This window comes from Parasteatoda tepidariorum, chromosome X2 (genome assembly GCF_043381705.1).
Source record: "Parasteatoda tepidariorum isolate YZ-2023 chromosome X2, CAS_Ptep_4.0, whole genome shotgun sequence".
Taxonomy (NCBI): domain Eukaryota; kingdom Metazoa; phylum Arthropoda; class Arachnida; order Araneae; family Theridiidae; genus Parasteatoda; species Parasteatoda tepidariorum.
Genome location: NC_092215.1, coordinates 11,182,461 through 11,199,048, shown reverse-complemented (window position 1 = coordinate 11,199,048; position 16,588 = coordinate 11,182,461). Strand labels below are relative to the sequence as shown.

The window sequence follows — 16,588 nt, the reverse complement described above, 5'->3', positions numbered from 1 at the left end:
ATAAATATATATTCCAGATATATATATATATATATATATATTTATATATAAAGAGAGAGAGAGAGAGATTATGTTATAATATCAACAAAATTTTAATTAAAAAAAGGTTCAAAATTAATTATCATACATAAAACACTAAAATATATAGTTTACAGTCAACACTTATTTACTACAATCAATAATTTTTTCTTTTATCAACTTGCTTCGTCATAGTGGTTCATCACCCAAAGAGATTATATGACTATGTCTACTAGTATTTGCATTCCTCGCATTTTGAAAGTGTTATATTTCAGACGTGCTTAGCCCCATTGCAGTTCTGAGCATTTTGTACTTTTTCTCATAATTATAAATACAATATTCTAATTTCCTTTAAATGAAATCACTTGCTCTTTCTTCCGTAATCTATATGACCATTAAATATATTTCTGCATTTCCTATCCTTTTTAATTGCAGGCAGTTTATAAAAACTAAATAATCTTATAATCAAATAACCTCAAATAAACATCCTGAAGAAAATACAAAAGAAAATGCTAAATACTTGTCAAATAATTATTTATTGATGAATCAGATAGTCAGTAATAGGAAACTTAGCAATAATACAAAAAATAATTTATATTAAAGAAAGAAATAATGGTAAACCGCAACAAAAATATTCCAGTGTTTAAAAATAGGCAGTAAAAACAACCGTTTAATCAATCAGTATATATTACTTTATGTAAAGTGGGTAGTTTAAAGGAATTTCTTCCAAAATAATCAGATGCAAGTCAGGAATTTTTGAGAAAAGCAGACGTAACTCTTGAAAGATTAATTATCCTCACTGTTAGACACGGAAAAAATGGAAGGAGAGAATGGATAATTAGCCTGTCTTGACACGAGTTTTCAAATATAATCCCAAGTTTTTGAAAAAAATTAATTAACCAGCAATTATTTTAGTCCTTCATGGAGACCAATATTAATACATTCTAAAATTTTCTAATAATACAAACTGATTGGGTTCTTATTTGAGGATTTCAAGGATTGTAAGAATTGCCTTCATTATTTTATATCCATGGTGGTTTTCAAAAATTATAATGAGCTTTTTTTACACTAATCCCAAGGAGAGTGTCAGAATTTTTGCTTGAATTTTCTTTATTTGAAAATAAACTTTTAATACTAAATTAATTAACATCTGGAAATGTTATAGATAATGCTCTGCATAAAAAGGACTTTATATATATGTAAGAGGAATTCAACTAATAATAAATTTAGGTGAGTTAAAAAATGATTTCTAAAATATTTATTTGGGTTAAAGTTTTAAGTTAATTTGAACCAAGCAAATAGTCAATTTTTGAAAAGGAAATTAATTTAAGTCTCGAAACAAAGGATGTACCAGATTTAGAAAATTTATTGGTATGGAAAAAACTAAATTCGACTTTCTGTTAACAATAGATGAAGGCCAGCTGAAATGAATACTTCCTACTTAGTGTTTAGGTTGGTAATGCGTAACACGAAATACTTAATTTGATAGTTTAGAGTTAATTAAACTATTTCATTCTAAGAGTGCAATATACTGCTATTAGCTGATATAAATACATCTAGCTCAAATGTTACGTTTTCTAGAAGTGATAAAATATTTATTAATTTAAGTAAGTTATTTATTTTGGTGATATATTTATATTTAAGTAATTCATTTATTGCCATTTTTTGGAAAGTTTAGGGAATTTGTTCATTTGTACTATTGTTGCATTTTTTTAAACTGTTTGTAAGGTAAGTACATGCATGTATTTGCTTTTCTTATTTGAAATTATTCTTTAAAAATTTAGTTTCATTTTCCCGATTTGAATCAATTGTTTTTTGTTTTTTTTTATTTTAATATTTTTTTTATTCGGTACTTTTGATTTACTTTAGTACAGGTGCAAAATGATTTAGAAATATGAACTATATCAATGTAAATTAAGTTTCGAAAATTTCAAATTGTTTTTTCTTTATAAATCTTTAGGTAGTTCAAGGTAGAAGATTTTTGAAGCTTTTTCTGAATTATAAAAATAAACATACAATTAGCCCAGAACGGAAAAAGATGCATCCTGAGAAAAAAATATTCCGAATTTACGCGTGTGTCCCTCTCTCCTTAAATGAACAACATAGATTAATTAATGTTTTTTTTTTCTAAAACTTAAAGCAAAAATTTGTAAGGGAGCAGTGAACTCATTAATCATTCCGAAACTAATTCAAAATTTTCAGAAAGATCTACATTTTTTTTCCTAAATCATACTTCTTTTTCTGCTACTAGCTTTTTTTATATATAAAAATACTAAAAACCGTCCAGATAAACTATTTAATTCCAAAACTAATTCAAAATTTAAAAAAAAAATAATTCACACTACACATTTACAAGCATATGAGATTCTTTTTCTAAAAAAAATTGTTATTACCCTGTTTGTCACCTTTAAACCACGGAGTTAAAAACAGTCATCAAATTTAACGTAAAATTACTCAAAAACTAACTACCGCATTCATAACGTTTCGATACAGGAATGCTTTATAAACAGCTTTCTAGTAGTGTACAAAATTTCACTCAGTTGTATTGAATAGATTTTGAGTTATTGCCGTGAGAAGTATGAGTTGGTGAAAATTTCCTGAAAGACTGATGATAGGAATTTTTTGCTTTATTATAGATAGATTTTAAAGTGAAATTTGAAGTTATTCGCACTTTTCCATTCATATCAGTACATATTTGATAAAAATATTCTGATCTATATTCATCATTCTCTTGAATCATATCTCATATTGTGACATGTTTATTAGGAAAAGTCAAAAGAATAAATTTCTGAATTGTTGCAAGGAGAAGTTGCAAGGGCAAATGTGCCAAGAATGAAAACAGCATTAAATTTTCGAAAGCGGGTGATATTTTCATTCACTCATTATACTTAAGATTAATAAAAACTTTAAAAAAATCACGCGTTTTTGAAAGAAAATTAAGTGGGCTAAACGTTTGTAATAAATACTTTTTTTTTCAGTTTGCTTGAATAACCAATGCAAATTAAACTCTGATCAATAATCTATTTATTTATTTTTTTTGCATTTATTAAATATTTCAGAGAAAAAACCAATGTTTCGCAATTTACTTCTCACATTCTACCACATCAGAACAGTGTAAATGGTATCGCTTCGAGTTCCAACCATCAACAAACCATCCCATTTTTTGATGCATTTTTTGCACTATATTTACAGATATGCTGTAATGTTAAAGGCATCTGTACCGGTTGGACACTCAGTATATTTAAAAGAATGCTATGAAAACCTGGCATTCGTCCTGGAGAAACTAAAATACATCGATCACAGTAGGACCATCTCCTGTGATTTGAAAGTTATCTCCATGCTTCTTGGTCAACAAGGTGGATTTACAAAGTTCCCATGTTTCATTTGCTGTGACAAGACTCAACATTGGGTAAAAAAAAAATAATGACTGAAAAGACAAAATCTTGACCCAGGCACCAAGAATGTTATTTGAAACAGCTTAGTTTATTAGACAAAAAGTATTGTTACCTCCGTTACATATAAAATTAGGTGTAATAAAGCAGTTTGTCAAGGCTGTTCCAAAAGATGGCGATTGTTTCAAATACCTGTGCGAAAAGTTTTCAGGTTTATCCCAAGCCAAGTTGAACGAAGGAATCTTTGTTGGTCCAAATATCCGCAAACTCATGAAGTATAAAGAATTTGAGACACGACAGCAACGGAAAAAGAATCTTGGGTTGCTTTCAAAGATGCCGTCAGTAAATTTCTGGGTAATTACAAAGATCCTGATTATTAGGAAATTGTAATGAAAATACTGGACAAATTTAAAACTTTGGGTAGCTTCATGAGGGTAAAAATACATTTCCTTTGCTCACATGTGGACTTTTTACCCGATAATTTAGGAGCAGTCAGCGAAGAACAAGAAAGGTCCTATCAAGATATCAGAGATATGAAGCGTAAATATCAAGGAAGATGGGACAAGAACATGCTCGCCGACTACTGTTAGATGATAGCTCGGGATAGATCTGAGATTTAGCATAAAAGAAGATCATCAAAAATAAGTCTCAGAGGAAAACGAGTATATCCTTAAATAGAAATTTTTCTCTTTTTTACGTTACGTTTAAACTACCAATACGTTTTTTGCTTGTTTTGTATTTGTTTCAAACTTTCATGTACACATACACAATATTTGCTATTCTTGGTCAATCGTCAATTTTACATAAGCTATCTTACTATTTAAAAAAAAAATTAAAATGGTATGTTGGTGATTTTCTTCCAGAAACTGATGTAAAAAGTTTAAACGCAAGGAACTTATTTTTTTTCTCTCGACCAGAGGTAACTTGTGCAGTCTGGTAACAGTATTTTTTATTCATTTTAACCTATAAAAAATTAGCTGATAGCTCAAAAATCAATTTTCTTTCACAAGATTAAATTTTACATAGATCAAAATGAATGAAGAGAGCAGTTATTGGCTGGTACTTGAAAAATTGTTTGAGAAAATTCCTTTCCAAATAGGATTTTAGTTAAAACATTAATATCGATTTTACAAAAAATCCTAATGTGATTAGGAAAAATGAAGGTCATTTTCGAAATCAGCACATCAAATAACATATAAATCAACAATAACTTCTCTTGTATTTTTCAAAAACTTCAATTTCACAGGCTTGTGTTATTAAACCATATTTTTGCTAATATTGGTGTGATGCTTTAGTTATTTTTTGAAGATTTATTTTTTCTCCTTTAAGGTTAACATTGTTCTTGTATCAGAAAGTTAAGTTAGTATCTTATGTTAATTTTTCAAAAAGTTAGTTATTTCTGCCATCAGTCTGTAAATGTGTCTGTTCTAAAAGATCAGAATAAAGAATTAAGTTTGCAAGTTGTGAGGTATAAGAGCAGTCTAAAAGAAATATGGGTTTTCTTCTTTAATGTTTTATTTAAATTTTACTTGATGATGTAGTAAACTCTCTTCAGCTTAATTCATAACACAAATATTTATCATATTTTTAGATAAACTTCAGTTACAGAGTTTGGACATAGTTATCCAGTTGCACATTTTATTACTAGCAGTTTAGATGCAGAAACCATTAAGTATTTCTTTCTCTTAAATCTAAAATTCCAAACCTAAATTGTAATTGTATAATGACTAATAATAAAGTTACAGCTGATCCATTCAATACGATTTTTGAAAAGGTTTCACATTTGCTATGTAAATGGCACATTCACAGGACCTGGCAAAGACAATTATCAGCTAATGTTAAAGATGTATATTTACAAAATGAACTATACGCAGACTTATTATTTCTTACAAAAGCGAAATCTTTTATCATTTTTAAATAAACTTCAGTTGTTTATACAAAAGCACAAAATTGTTGCTCTGCTGTTTACCTCTTATTTTGTACAAAATTATTGTTCACCACAGTTCTGCAACTAAGTTCTACTGTAGGCAGTGCACCTGCCGATCAAGCAGTTGGCCGTGAGCTCATTTATGTCATATGCAAAGAAAATAAATCTTAAAAAATCTGTGCTGTGACTAACTATTAAATGTTGTGATGTAATATCCTGTGATTGTCTTGTTCTTTAAATGCTGTTATTTATGTCTAAACTCTGATGGATTCTGCAATAGAAATATTAAATAAGATTAATCAGACACTACCCCTCTCTTTCAGACTTAAATAACCTGACTAAATTGAAGACCTGCAAAAGAATTGAAAATAAGAAACCGAGCAGCAAACCTCTCGTAACAATAATTTATTTAATTTTAACAATTTAACTCTCAATGTAACTTTGTAACCCAGTAACCTATCAACACTTAGACATAACTTAAAATTGTAACAATGAGAACTATCTTCCTTTAGTTTTTACTTCTTTTACTAGACTGTAACTATGTGATTCAAAAATTCATTTTTGCAAAACCCATTATAACTATAATACTTGAGTGAACACCTGAATGCTAGAAGATTGAGTTGAGAGAANCATCAGAACAGTGTAAATGGTATCGCTTCGAGTTCCAACCATCAACAAACCATCCCATTTTTTGATGCATTTTTTGCACTATATTTACAGATATGCTGTAATGTTAAAGTTTATTTTTTATATCTGCTATACATTTAAAGTCTGATTTCTTAGAGAAATAATGCTTAACTTAACTAGATCTTAGCGTTGCTTCGATATATTTATCTATAATTACTTGCTCACATGTTTCCAAGTTTGATGCACTTTATAACCACCTGTAAGTGACAGGGAAATTTTCGTTTTGCTTTAATACCAGTGGAACCAAAATTGTTGAGTGATTTAATATCATTTTCCCTTAAGTCTCGCAAAATTGGAGGAAGATAAACAAGAATGACAGAAAGTTCGAATTAAATCAATGTTTGAAAGTTTATCTTTGGTAATTTGAAATTTGGTCTCGGCACAACAAATTCTTGACAACCAACAATACTTGCTGTATATTTTATGCAAAAAGGATCTCAAAAGCCAGACAAACCATTTCATAGCAAAAAAAATATTAAAAATTTCGTAGTACCAAAAATAAACTTTACGCCTTCGAATTACTTTGAGATAATTAATTGAAATTCTTTTGTGTTATATCCTTTTCCAATGCTGCTTGACTTAAGGAGGTATGAAATTAAATACATATAGAGAAATACTGAAATTTCTCTTTCCCTTAAGTGCAGTGGAAAGGTGTGGCAAGATTGTGACAAAGGTTTTGAATAAAATATGTAAACATGAAAATAACGATAGATATATCCGAGGACTCTAAAGGCTAGACCACTAATTCATAATTTCTTTAAGAAATGTGGTATACAAATGTAGTAAATATGAAGAAGGAACTCAAACAATGAAGTAAACTAATCAGTTTTTCTCCATCGATAATTTTATTTACAAATTGTAAATATACTGAAAAAAGCATATTAAAAATTGGATGAGAGGCGAACCGGAGAAACTTGACTTGGAATAGTTTCTACATGGTCAGTTTCTGATCCAACATAAGAAGAAAAGTGAAAATTACGACACTCAAGTAAACTTCAGTTTTAAAGTAACGAAAAAGGAAACTATTAATCAAAATTTAATTTAATTTATTTAGGTTATTCAAATCATGAAACACGCTGAGAAACAAAAGCGTGTATTTCAAATGTGTTAGCCAACTTTTAAAAAAAGCTTGATTTTTTTTTTGAAATATAAAGTCCGATGCATGAGCGGAAGATATTAATTGATTTTAAATTTATTTTTAGATCTATTATTACAATAGACATTTACGCACTAAAGTGCTTCGATATTCAAAAAAATTTTTTTTTCTCGAGCCCCTCTAATTTTTATGGTATAAAGAGTAATGGTATATGGTATAAAGAGTAAGTGGATAAGAAACCAATCATTTTCGTGTTCTCAACACGCAATATTTAATGCTAACTTGCTTGTGATCTCTTAAAATCTTGCATTTTTAAGCATTTGTACACAATTCAAATTAAACTAAGTTTTTTTCATTTTTTAAGCAGAATTAATAACAAAATTTAAACACACAAAACTTGAAAATGATGTAATCTTACAAGGTAATCAAAATGTCTTCTAACAACAGCAAGTTGTTAATTCAAACAAAACAATAAGTTTTGAAAAGTTACGATACGTTCATAAATCATCGCCTTTGAAATTTTTACTTTTTCAGATAATATATATAGTTATTAAATAAAATTATTTAATTTTATTTTTTGTTTAAATTTCCTAGAACATACCAGATATAGGCATGGAACAAGTTATTTTCCCTACATTTCACTGAAAAAAGAAATTTCGAGAATAATGAAGGCAATTTTCAATAGTTTTAGACAAATATAGCAATAAATTAATAAAATTGTAAATAAAACAAGTCATTTTAGTTTAACAATACCTAACGAAGATAACGGTTTCGAACATAAATATTTCCACTTTCATAGAATTTCCCATATTTATCCAAATAACTGCGATGACAAGAATAAACTTGTCCAGTTATTGTAAAAAACAGATTAACAGCAAATTGGAAATAGCTATAAATGCACATTTTATTAACAGAGTTTGTCTAATTTTCTCTAAACGATACTTTAGACTACTAAAAAAAAGTACGTTTCTAATAAAAAAAGTACTTTTCTAATAAAAAAAGTACTTTTGCTTGTTTTTTGTTGTGCTTTGTTTTGTAGTTGTAATAAATATTTCAAGAGGCGTCACTATTTATTAAAATAAAGAGAATCTACAGTAAATATTTCATTATCATTGCATCTTTTTTTTTCTCAAAAAGTTGAAATTAACTGAATCTTATAAATTATGAATCACTCAATAAAGCAATTAAATAAGCATGACCTAGTTCAATCGCTTCAAACATTTTCTAAACATCATTCGTAGCTTTTTCTTACCTTCTGCTTAGTTTCTGCGTTGTTTTCTGAATAATAAATTTAAGTAGAATTTTTCGTTGAAGCTGGTTAGGGAGAGAGATGAAACTTCTTTTGAGCTCAAAGTTTTCTGCTAAGCTCATCAATGTGGCAGAGCCTATGAAATAACAAGAAAAGAATGAAAATTACTGGCTATGTTATCTAAAGTGAGCTGTAGCGAGATAAGGAGGGGGGGTCAAAAAAGGGGGTATTTTCCACTTCATTAAACCGATGGCTCGAAAATGGGAGGGATTCCATCTATCAGCGTCAACAGCTTCCCAAGTTTTCTGAGTAATTGAGTCAATCAGTTTTCAGTGAACGTAGCTCACAAAAGGAAATGTGTGAAGGAGAAATGTATTTCTCCCTTTTTCTCCTAGAATATAGCCAGAAGAACGTGCTATGAAGCGTTTAAAAACAAAAAATAAATGAACTCTGTCGTTCCGTATACAGGAGATATTTTTTAGGGAAAAATAAGAAGATGAAAGACATATCTATGAGTAATCAATTCTTGCCAGAGACAAAATTGAAACTGTTTTGGCGCGCTAAGTTTTAGCCAATAATATTTTGTTTCTTTAATAAAGATTTAAATTTCTGCAATTTTTATAAATTGCCTCTGCAAATGGATTGTTAGAATAAATGTTTTGAAAAATGTAATTTTTGTGTTTCAAGGAATGAATATTTTTTTTTAGCTCTTGATGCTTGCAAAATTGCAGCATTGATAACCCAAGCATATGCAATTGCCCTTAATTTGCGTGAGTGCTCTTTGTTCCAATTGTTTATTTTTATCTTTTTTAATGTTACTTCGGAAAAATAAATATTTTTCATATTTTGAGCAATTAATTATTGTTTGTTACTTTTCCAAACCAACTTAAATCTCAGTCAAGCATAACTATCTTTTTTCATTAAAACTTTGCGGCAGTGATTGTTCACCTTAACGCAAAAATTTTTCTCCTTATGTAATTCAACTAAAATAATAATTTTAAACTACTTAAATTTATTAAAATATTTCATGAATAATTTGCTAATTTTAATAAAGTGATTAAAGCATCAGGATATGAACTCAAAGTTTCCAGGTTCGATCTTTATTGATACCAAAGAATAGAAGTTCAAGCATGTATTTCAGTTTAATCATGCATGTAAGAAGTATGCATGTAAGCATGCATGAAGAAGTATGCATGATGAAGTATGTATGAAGAAGTATGCATGTAAGCATGTATTTTAGTATATATAGTCTATCTTACACCTACCTCGCATAGGTTACAACGGCCACGCAGGACTTTCTCTCCCTGACAGCAGCACTGTTAGAATTTCGCATCGTCCTTCATTTCACCTTTATTTAGAAAAAAAAATAAAAATAAAACTTGTTTCTCAAGCAGTATTAGTGATTGACCTGAAATAAATTTTTACGAGCATAAAGTTAACACGGTTAGTGGCCGTATATTTTACGAGAAGACATTTACGGTCAGACCTTCATTTTTATGGTCATGCTAGCCTTACGGGCATAAATTTATTCTCATGGTTGGTGAATGGAACTATTTTTACCGGTCACTGACAATAATCTAGCAGTGAAAGATTTGGAATGTATTAAGAAAAAATTTTTTAAATGAAATATTTTCCTTTTCATTATTAAACTAAGCAATATATTATGTGGGGAGAAACTAGTATGGGGAGCGGTCCAAAGTTTGAAAATTTAAAGTTTTGAGTTGTCAATTTTTTTTTGTTAAAATTTCATACATTGTATTATTTCTCAGCAAGTATTTGAACGAATAAAAAGTGTTATACTACTGCATCGTTCAGAAAGCTAGAAGAAAATATATGTAACTTTAAGTGCTACTTTTGCAAAAACAACATGAAACACCTATGTTTTATACCAGTCCAACTTTAAGTAGAGATTCCAGTACTGCTGTTTTGCAACTACCTGTTCGAAGCGTGCACATTCTGCACTCTTCATTCCATCTCATAAGGAGAACTCTCATAAGGGAACTAAAACACATACTAATAATATGACTTTTTTATCATCATCAATAATTCCTTTTATATTGAATATTTACTTTAAAATATACTCTACTAATATTAATTAAAATAAATCTGAAAACTAAATCTAAATTAATTAGTTTTAGAACACTGTGTAACAAAAACATTTCATATTTATTTTCTTTGTAAAATATGAAAAGCAAAAATTTTTCCATATTTCCCAAGAATTTTCGCTAAATCTAAATAAAGACGATCTTTCCTTTTTTTCAATAATGATTTAAAAGTTCTCAGTTTTATGTGATTTTAAATTTCGTAAAACTAACCCTTTCAATTCCCCCCCTTCAACTTTCAATTAAACCCTTTCAATTTAAATGCTAAAGTATCAGAATCGTATATTTCACCATAGAAATTATAATACTTTTTAAATTAATTATTTTTGAAGCAATACTAATAAACAGCTAAAATAACGGCTTATTTAAAGTATTTTTTTGTTATCTTATGAAATGAAGCTCAATTTAGTATGGCAGTACGTGTTTTTAGTTATATGTTGTTTTTATATTTAATAAGTAAAGATACCGATTAAATTTATGCGTTACCCTTTTAGAACTGTTTATATCTATTAATTATGTAATTTGAAATTACTTTTAAACAGATGAATTTTGAAACAATGTAAATACACAGGATAAATGGCGAATCACTTCACAACATATTGCTATTTGATGAAAAGAAGTTTAATTGGACATAACTGTACATGTGCCTTATGTAGTTTACATTAATAAATATATATTCCAGTTTACTTTAAATATTATCTTTAAAGAATCATAAATACTCTTCATGGAATTTATTACGACTTTTTAACTGATAATTTTTAATTTAATGGTAATAAAAAGGATAAGTAAAAATTTACTTAAAAACATATTGCTATCCTCTGAAATGAAACTTAAATGGGCATAATTGTTCATATATTCTTGATTTTACGCGATTTTACACTAATAGACATTGAATCCATTTAAATTTGAAAGTCAAATCATATATACTCATCATAGCAGTCTTAAGTTTTTTTTTAGATTACCAGTTTTAAGCTTATGTTAATAAAAAGGATACTTAAAGGCATTTTTTATCTTATGAAATGAAGCTTAATTGAGGAACAGCTTTACGTTCTTAATATTACACTATTGGCATTTAATAGTCGTAATGCGCAATTCAAATGTTATCTTTTTAGAATAATATGTGACTATCATATACTTTAAAATTCCTTTTAAAGTGTTCAATAATAATAAACAGGATAAATAACGATTTACTTCAAAACATTTTGTTATCTTGCGAAATGATGCTTAATTGAGCGTAACTGTACATATGACAGCACAACAGGGAGATTTAATAGACACATTTCATCAGAGTGGCCACGACCTGGCGTAATTAATTACAAGCATCTAATTGTTCGTCATTAATCAAGCAGCCATTTGTAATAGACTTTGATCACAATGTAATGGTTCTATAAGCCCATCCCGATGCTTGTTATGAATGAAATATGCATTTTCTCGTAATGAACTTTGTGGAAACTTCATTAAAGTGAACTTTTCAACTTGATAAAATCTTTTTACAAGAAATTCAAATAAATTTCTTGTCTTTTTCTTTTTCATCAATATAAATTTCTTGAACAAGAGTTTGCATAAACTATAAGTGGTAAAAATTTAAACTTTGATAATTTTTAAGCTTAGAAATGTAAAAAGATATTGATTTCAGAAAAGTATTTGCAAAATACTGCTTTCATAAATATGCGTTTTGTACTTTAAAGAATGCTGTATTTTAAGAATTTTAATGTTATACTGATTTTTCCTTGTTTTAATTATATGATTAATTTCTTAAATATTTTACAAATAAAGCAATTTAAAATATTTTTTACACTGATAAATTGTGCTTCAAGAACTGATGTCATTTGCCGAAATAGTAAAGATTTGTTCGTATATTTTGTACACATTCCAAATCTAAGAAATTTCAAACTAAAACCCTTTAGGAATTTTGTGCAAATTTTATTCAAGTTCACGTGAACACTTCAGCTTGATAAACTTTATTACACTTAATTGAGATCGATTTTTTGTACTTGTGTGTTTCATCTATATAAATTGCTTATATAAATGTTTGCATTAGCTGTAATGCGGAACAATTTGAATTGTGATTTTTTAAGCTTCGAATTGTAAAGTGGTATTCAAGCATATAAAGGTTTTAAATAGAAAGTAAAGTGAAGGTTTTGTGAACATTAAAATATTTTAAGTTTGGAACAAACACTTTAAATAGATTCTGATATCTTTTACTGTTATTTTAAATAGTTTCCTTATACAGATTACGAACACTAAAATCATGCAGTTATTAAATGAAAATTCATACTCTTCTTTGTATGAATAAAATAAAATAAAATTCAAATATAATATAATAAAATACTGAAAGTTAAATTGCCTTCAACATAAGGAATTATGTAAAGTTCTTCGAATTATCTTTATTTTTACACATCAAATATGCTTCCTCGTGTAATTTATGACATTTTAATTAAAAATTATTAATACAAAGTGATATTTCTTGAAGGACTAAAAACTAGGGTGTAAAGTGAAGTTTTCAAAAGTCATGGTTTATTGCTCAATTTAATCTTGTTTAACTAAAAATTTTGTTTTTTAGTTCCGAAAATTTCAAAGGATAAAGAATAGTTTCTGAGTGGTTTTGGTAAATAAGAACGATCATACTACATTTAATAATAAACAACTGTCAAATAACCTTTGTAGAAAATTAAAGCTCCTAGAATGCGAATGTCAGCTTAAATGTGCAATAAAGATTTCACTAATTGGAACTTTGGGAATAGGAAATAATAGAAAAAATGGCATAGCACTCATTTCCATGTGACAGTGCTAGACGCTCATTCTTTCCTAGCCACTAAAATGTCATTTAGATTTACTTATGCCTTCAATATATATTTGTCCTTTTTTGCGGACAACAACAAGGAAAGTACCTAAAGTGTCATACCTAAAGTGTAAAGAGGGTTTTTTCACATCAAATTTCTTAGATTAAGAAATAATAAATGTACATTTTTTTCCATTTATTGTAGACTTATTATGTTTTGAAATTTTATGTTCCAATGTAAATTTCAGTAGATTTCTCATCTATTAAAATGTTATCTTAGAAATAGCTTTCAAATGCAGAAGTATGCAAGACATTATTAACTTAAAGATATTAATTTTGTTCCATTTATTAAATTCAATCTTTAGTTTTAGGTTTTTAAAACACAAAGATTTAAGTTTCCGATTAAAGTTAAAAAGTTACATATTAAAGCAGCCTTTACAGTCAACACATCACTTTATTTTTGGGACGGATAGAACTTGGCGACTTATTTATGTTAGATTATCGTAATCAAAACATTGTATTTAAATGTTTCGGTTTTCGTTTTCAGATTTATTCATTTAATTATGATTGATTGCTTCAAAGCTCTCTCTAACAGGTCCGCAATTTTACTTTAATAATTGTATTTAAGTGTATACATAGATGTGATATTTTCTCTGTTTGGTTCGAAACAAGTTTCGTATTTTGTATGTTGTATGTTGGCGTTTGTAACTCAATTTAATAATTTTTGATTCCGACCTTGATTATTTTATTTCACCTTTTTCTCAACATCAGAGCGTTGTTCACATATGTCCAGACGAACTGTGAAAGATTGGCGACTTTAGCTTTTAATTTATGATGTGGTTTTTGAAGAAGAAAGCGAGTATTCGCGTTGTTTTCTGCTCAAAGAAATATAAGCATTTTTTGAAAATGAATCAGCTGAAAACAAACATTGTAAAAGCGAAAAAGGCTTAATCCTTATTCTTATTTTTAAAGTATCTTTATGTATGCATCATATATATATCTTTGTCAAGTGATGGTGTTCTTGCATCGCTTCAAAATGACAACACTGCTCATAAACTTTGGAATAAATAAAAGCGTACCGATTATACGAAACGTGCATTGAATAAAATTTTTATTCGAAATAAACTGTCAACTATTATGAAGGATCATACTTCGTTCATGAGAAGTGAAATTTATGAGATAAATAAATTAATTTCAGACTTGAAACTGGAGTTATAGCAAGCAAAACCGTAACAGTTATTTATATTTCGATGTCAATGTCTCAGGAATTTGTTAATGTTAGTGTTTGATAAAGTAGAAAATCACCCAAATAATATTTTGACCTTAGACTCTCATACACAGTGACTATTAGATACACTACTAATGAATTTATAGGAAAAAAAAGAGTTTATTCAGAATTTGTTTATGATAACACAGAGTTTGGCTCATCAACTCGAAAAAAAAATTCTATAAATATTTACAATCTAAAAGGACATACAGCTAAGTATCACGGAAAAAAACTTATATGTTATTAATTTGGTAATATACATAATTTATTAATTTGGTAATTTGCAGTATGGTAAGAGTGACCATTGAAGCGTAATAGCAAGTTCATTGAGAATTCAATGAGGAAATTGAAAAAAAAATACGTTTTCAGCAGTATCTTTTGTAGCTGGAAATGTTAAAGAGAGTGAATTCATGGTAGATTTTGGAGCCACTAGCCATATGTTTTCGAATAAACAATATTTAACATCTTTAGTGTCATTTTCAGGAACTACTTATTAAGTGTTGTAACTAAAACAACTTATCTTGGAATCAAAGTTGTTGAAAAATTTCACGGAAAATCATCAAATGGAGTGACCATAACACTGAATGATGTACTTAATGTACCATATTCAAATGGACAATTAATTCATGTTAGAAAAGTCAAAAGTTCAAATTATACTGTTATTTCAAAGAATATAAAGGCTTTTATCGAAAAAAGAAGAAACTGACTTTGTTTTGCTAAACGTGATCCAAATAGATAATACATAAGTGATTTTGTTTCTGATTATGAAACTGCTTTTACGTCAAATGAAAGTGAAGCTTCCGACTCCCCTTTAATTTTGCTGTATATGTGCTCCAGTAATTTAGAGTGCTATACCAATTGGAAAACGACCACGGGAGAGAGAAACTGATAAAAGGATTACGATTTATACTGATGTTTGTAGCTCTATTGTTCAAAAGCTTTTTCTCGTAAAATCTACTTTATCATTGATGATTCTTCAAGATATACTGAAGTACGTTTGTTGAAACATATAACATGCCGGATAATTATAGTGCGCATTGCCTTTTGGCTAAAATAGGGAAATCCCTGAGATATGATCAAACCTTCTTATCAGGCAGTATTTTTAAAATTAACAAACATGGTCACATTTATAACTTTTCTATCTAACTCTTTTACAAGGATAGTTTTTTAAATCAGTCATTTTCGAAGAAACACTTTCAACGGATGGATTGATGGGCATCCAAAAAACCCTAGTCCCAACTCCAACAAATTTTAAATACCAGTCAATGTATACTTGCTAACAGATGCTATTAGCATGGGAAGAGGTCCAAGAATTGGCATGTTATCGAAAAATAATACAGCCAAAAAATAAAGCCTACCTATCCCATGAAGATCAATAATGTCTGGGATCTGAAAAACTGCATCCTGAGAAGCCAACTATTTCTTACATGTGAGTGTTTATCTTCAAGAGGATATGGTGCATATAAAACGAAAAAGAAACGGTGAATAAAGGAAAGGTGAATCTTGACAACTTATTTGACGTTCTGTGGAAAAGAAAATTAATTAAAAAAATATAACCTATTTAACGAGCTTTCTATCGTAGTGAACCAAAAAAATCTAAAAAAATATGCCAGTATGCAGTTCCTTCTTAAGGAAATACGTTCATATTTCAAAAGTTTTAACTATAATCATCTATAAAAAAGTGAATTCTTTCTCTAAGCTTTCTCACCACCCATCAATTAGCCGTGATTGAATAATAATAAAAGATGCGGTGTCTGATGAATATGAACAATTGCTGCACTATTATTTATTATTGACGTAATGGCAACTGAAATTTATGCCTTTTCATTGTAAGCTTGTGAGTAGCAAAAGACTATAATTTTTTTGTCTTGTTTCGCAAATAAATTTAAATATACAATTTTACTTGGAAACAAAATTATGAGCTAAATCCATATTTTGCCACATTAAAAAGAATTCATATTTCTCAAAAAAATTCTATCGCATGCAAATGAAACCATCAAGTTAAACATAACATTCAAAAACTCTCCATTTCTTTAATGGTTTAATATTTACAAGACGTCATATATAT

At 28.4% G+C, this 16,588-nt stretch overlaps 1 protein-coding gene across 4 annotated transcripts in view; it reads left to right on the top strand.

Moving 5' to 3' along the window:
- The window catches only part of LOC107449143 (glutamate-gated chloride channel-like), a 337,741-nt gene that overhangs the window by 55,332 nt on the left and 265,821 nt on the right, over positions 1-16,588 (top strand). Inside the window, exon 1 of one of the 4 annotated variants that reach the window (XM_071188007.1) lies at positions 1,564-1,746. The exons of 2 other annotated variants lie outside the window; for them this stretch is intronic. The gene's annotated coding sequence lies outside the window, so the exon portion shown is untranslated. Of the gene's footprint in view, positions 1-1,563; positions 1,747-16,588 lie in introns of those variants that run through there. One more of the 4 variants, XM_071188004.1, reaches the window with a different exon arrangement.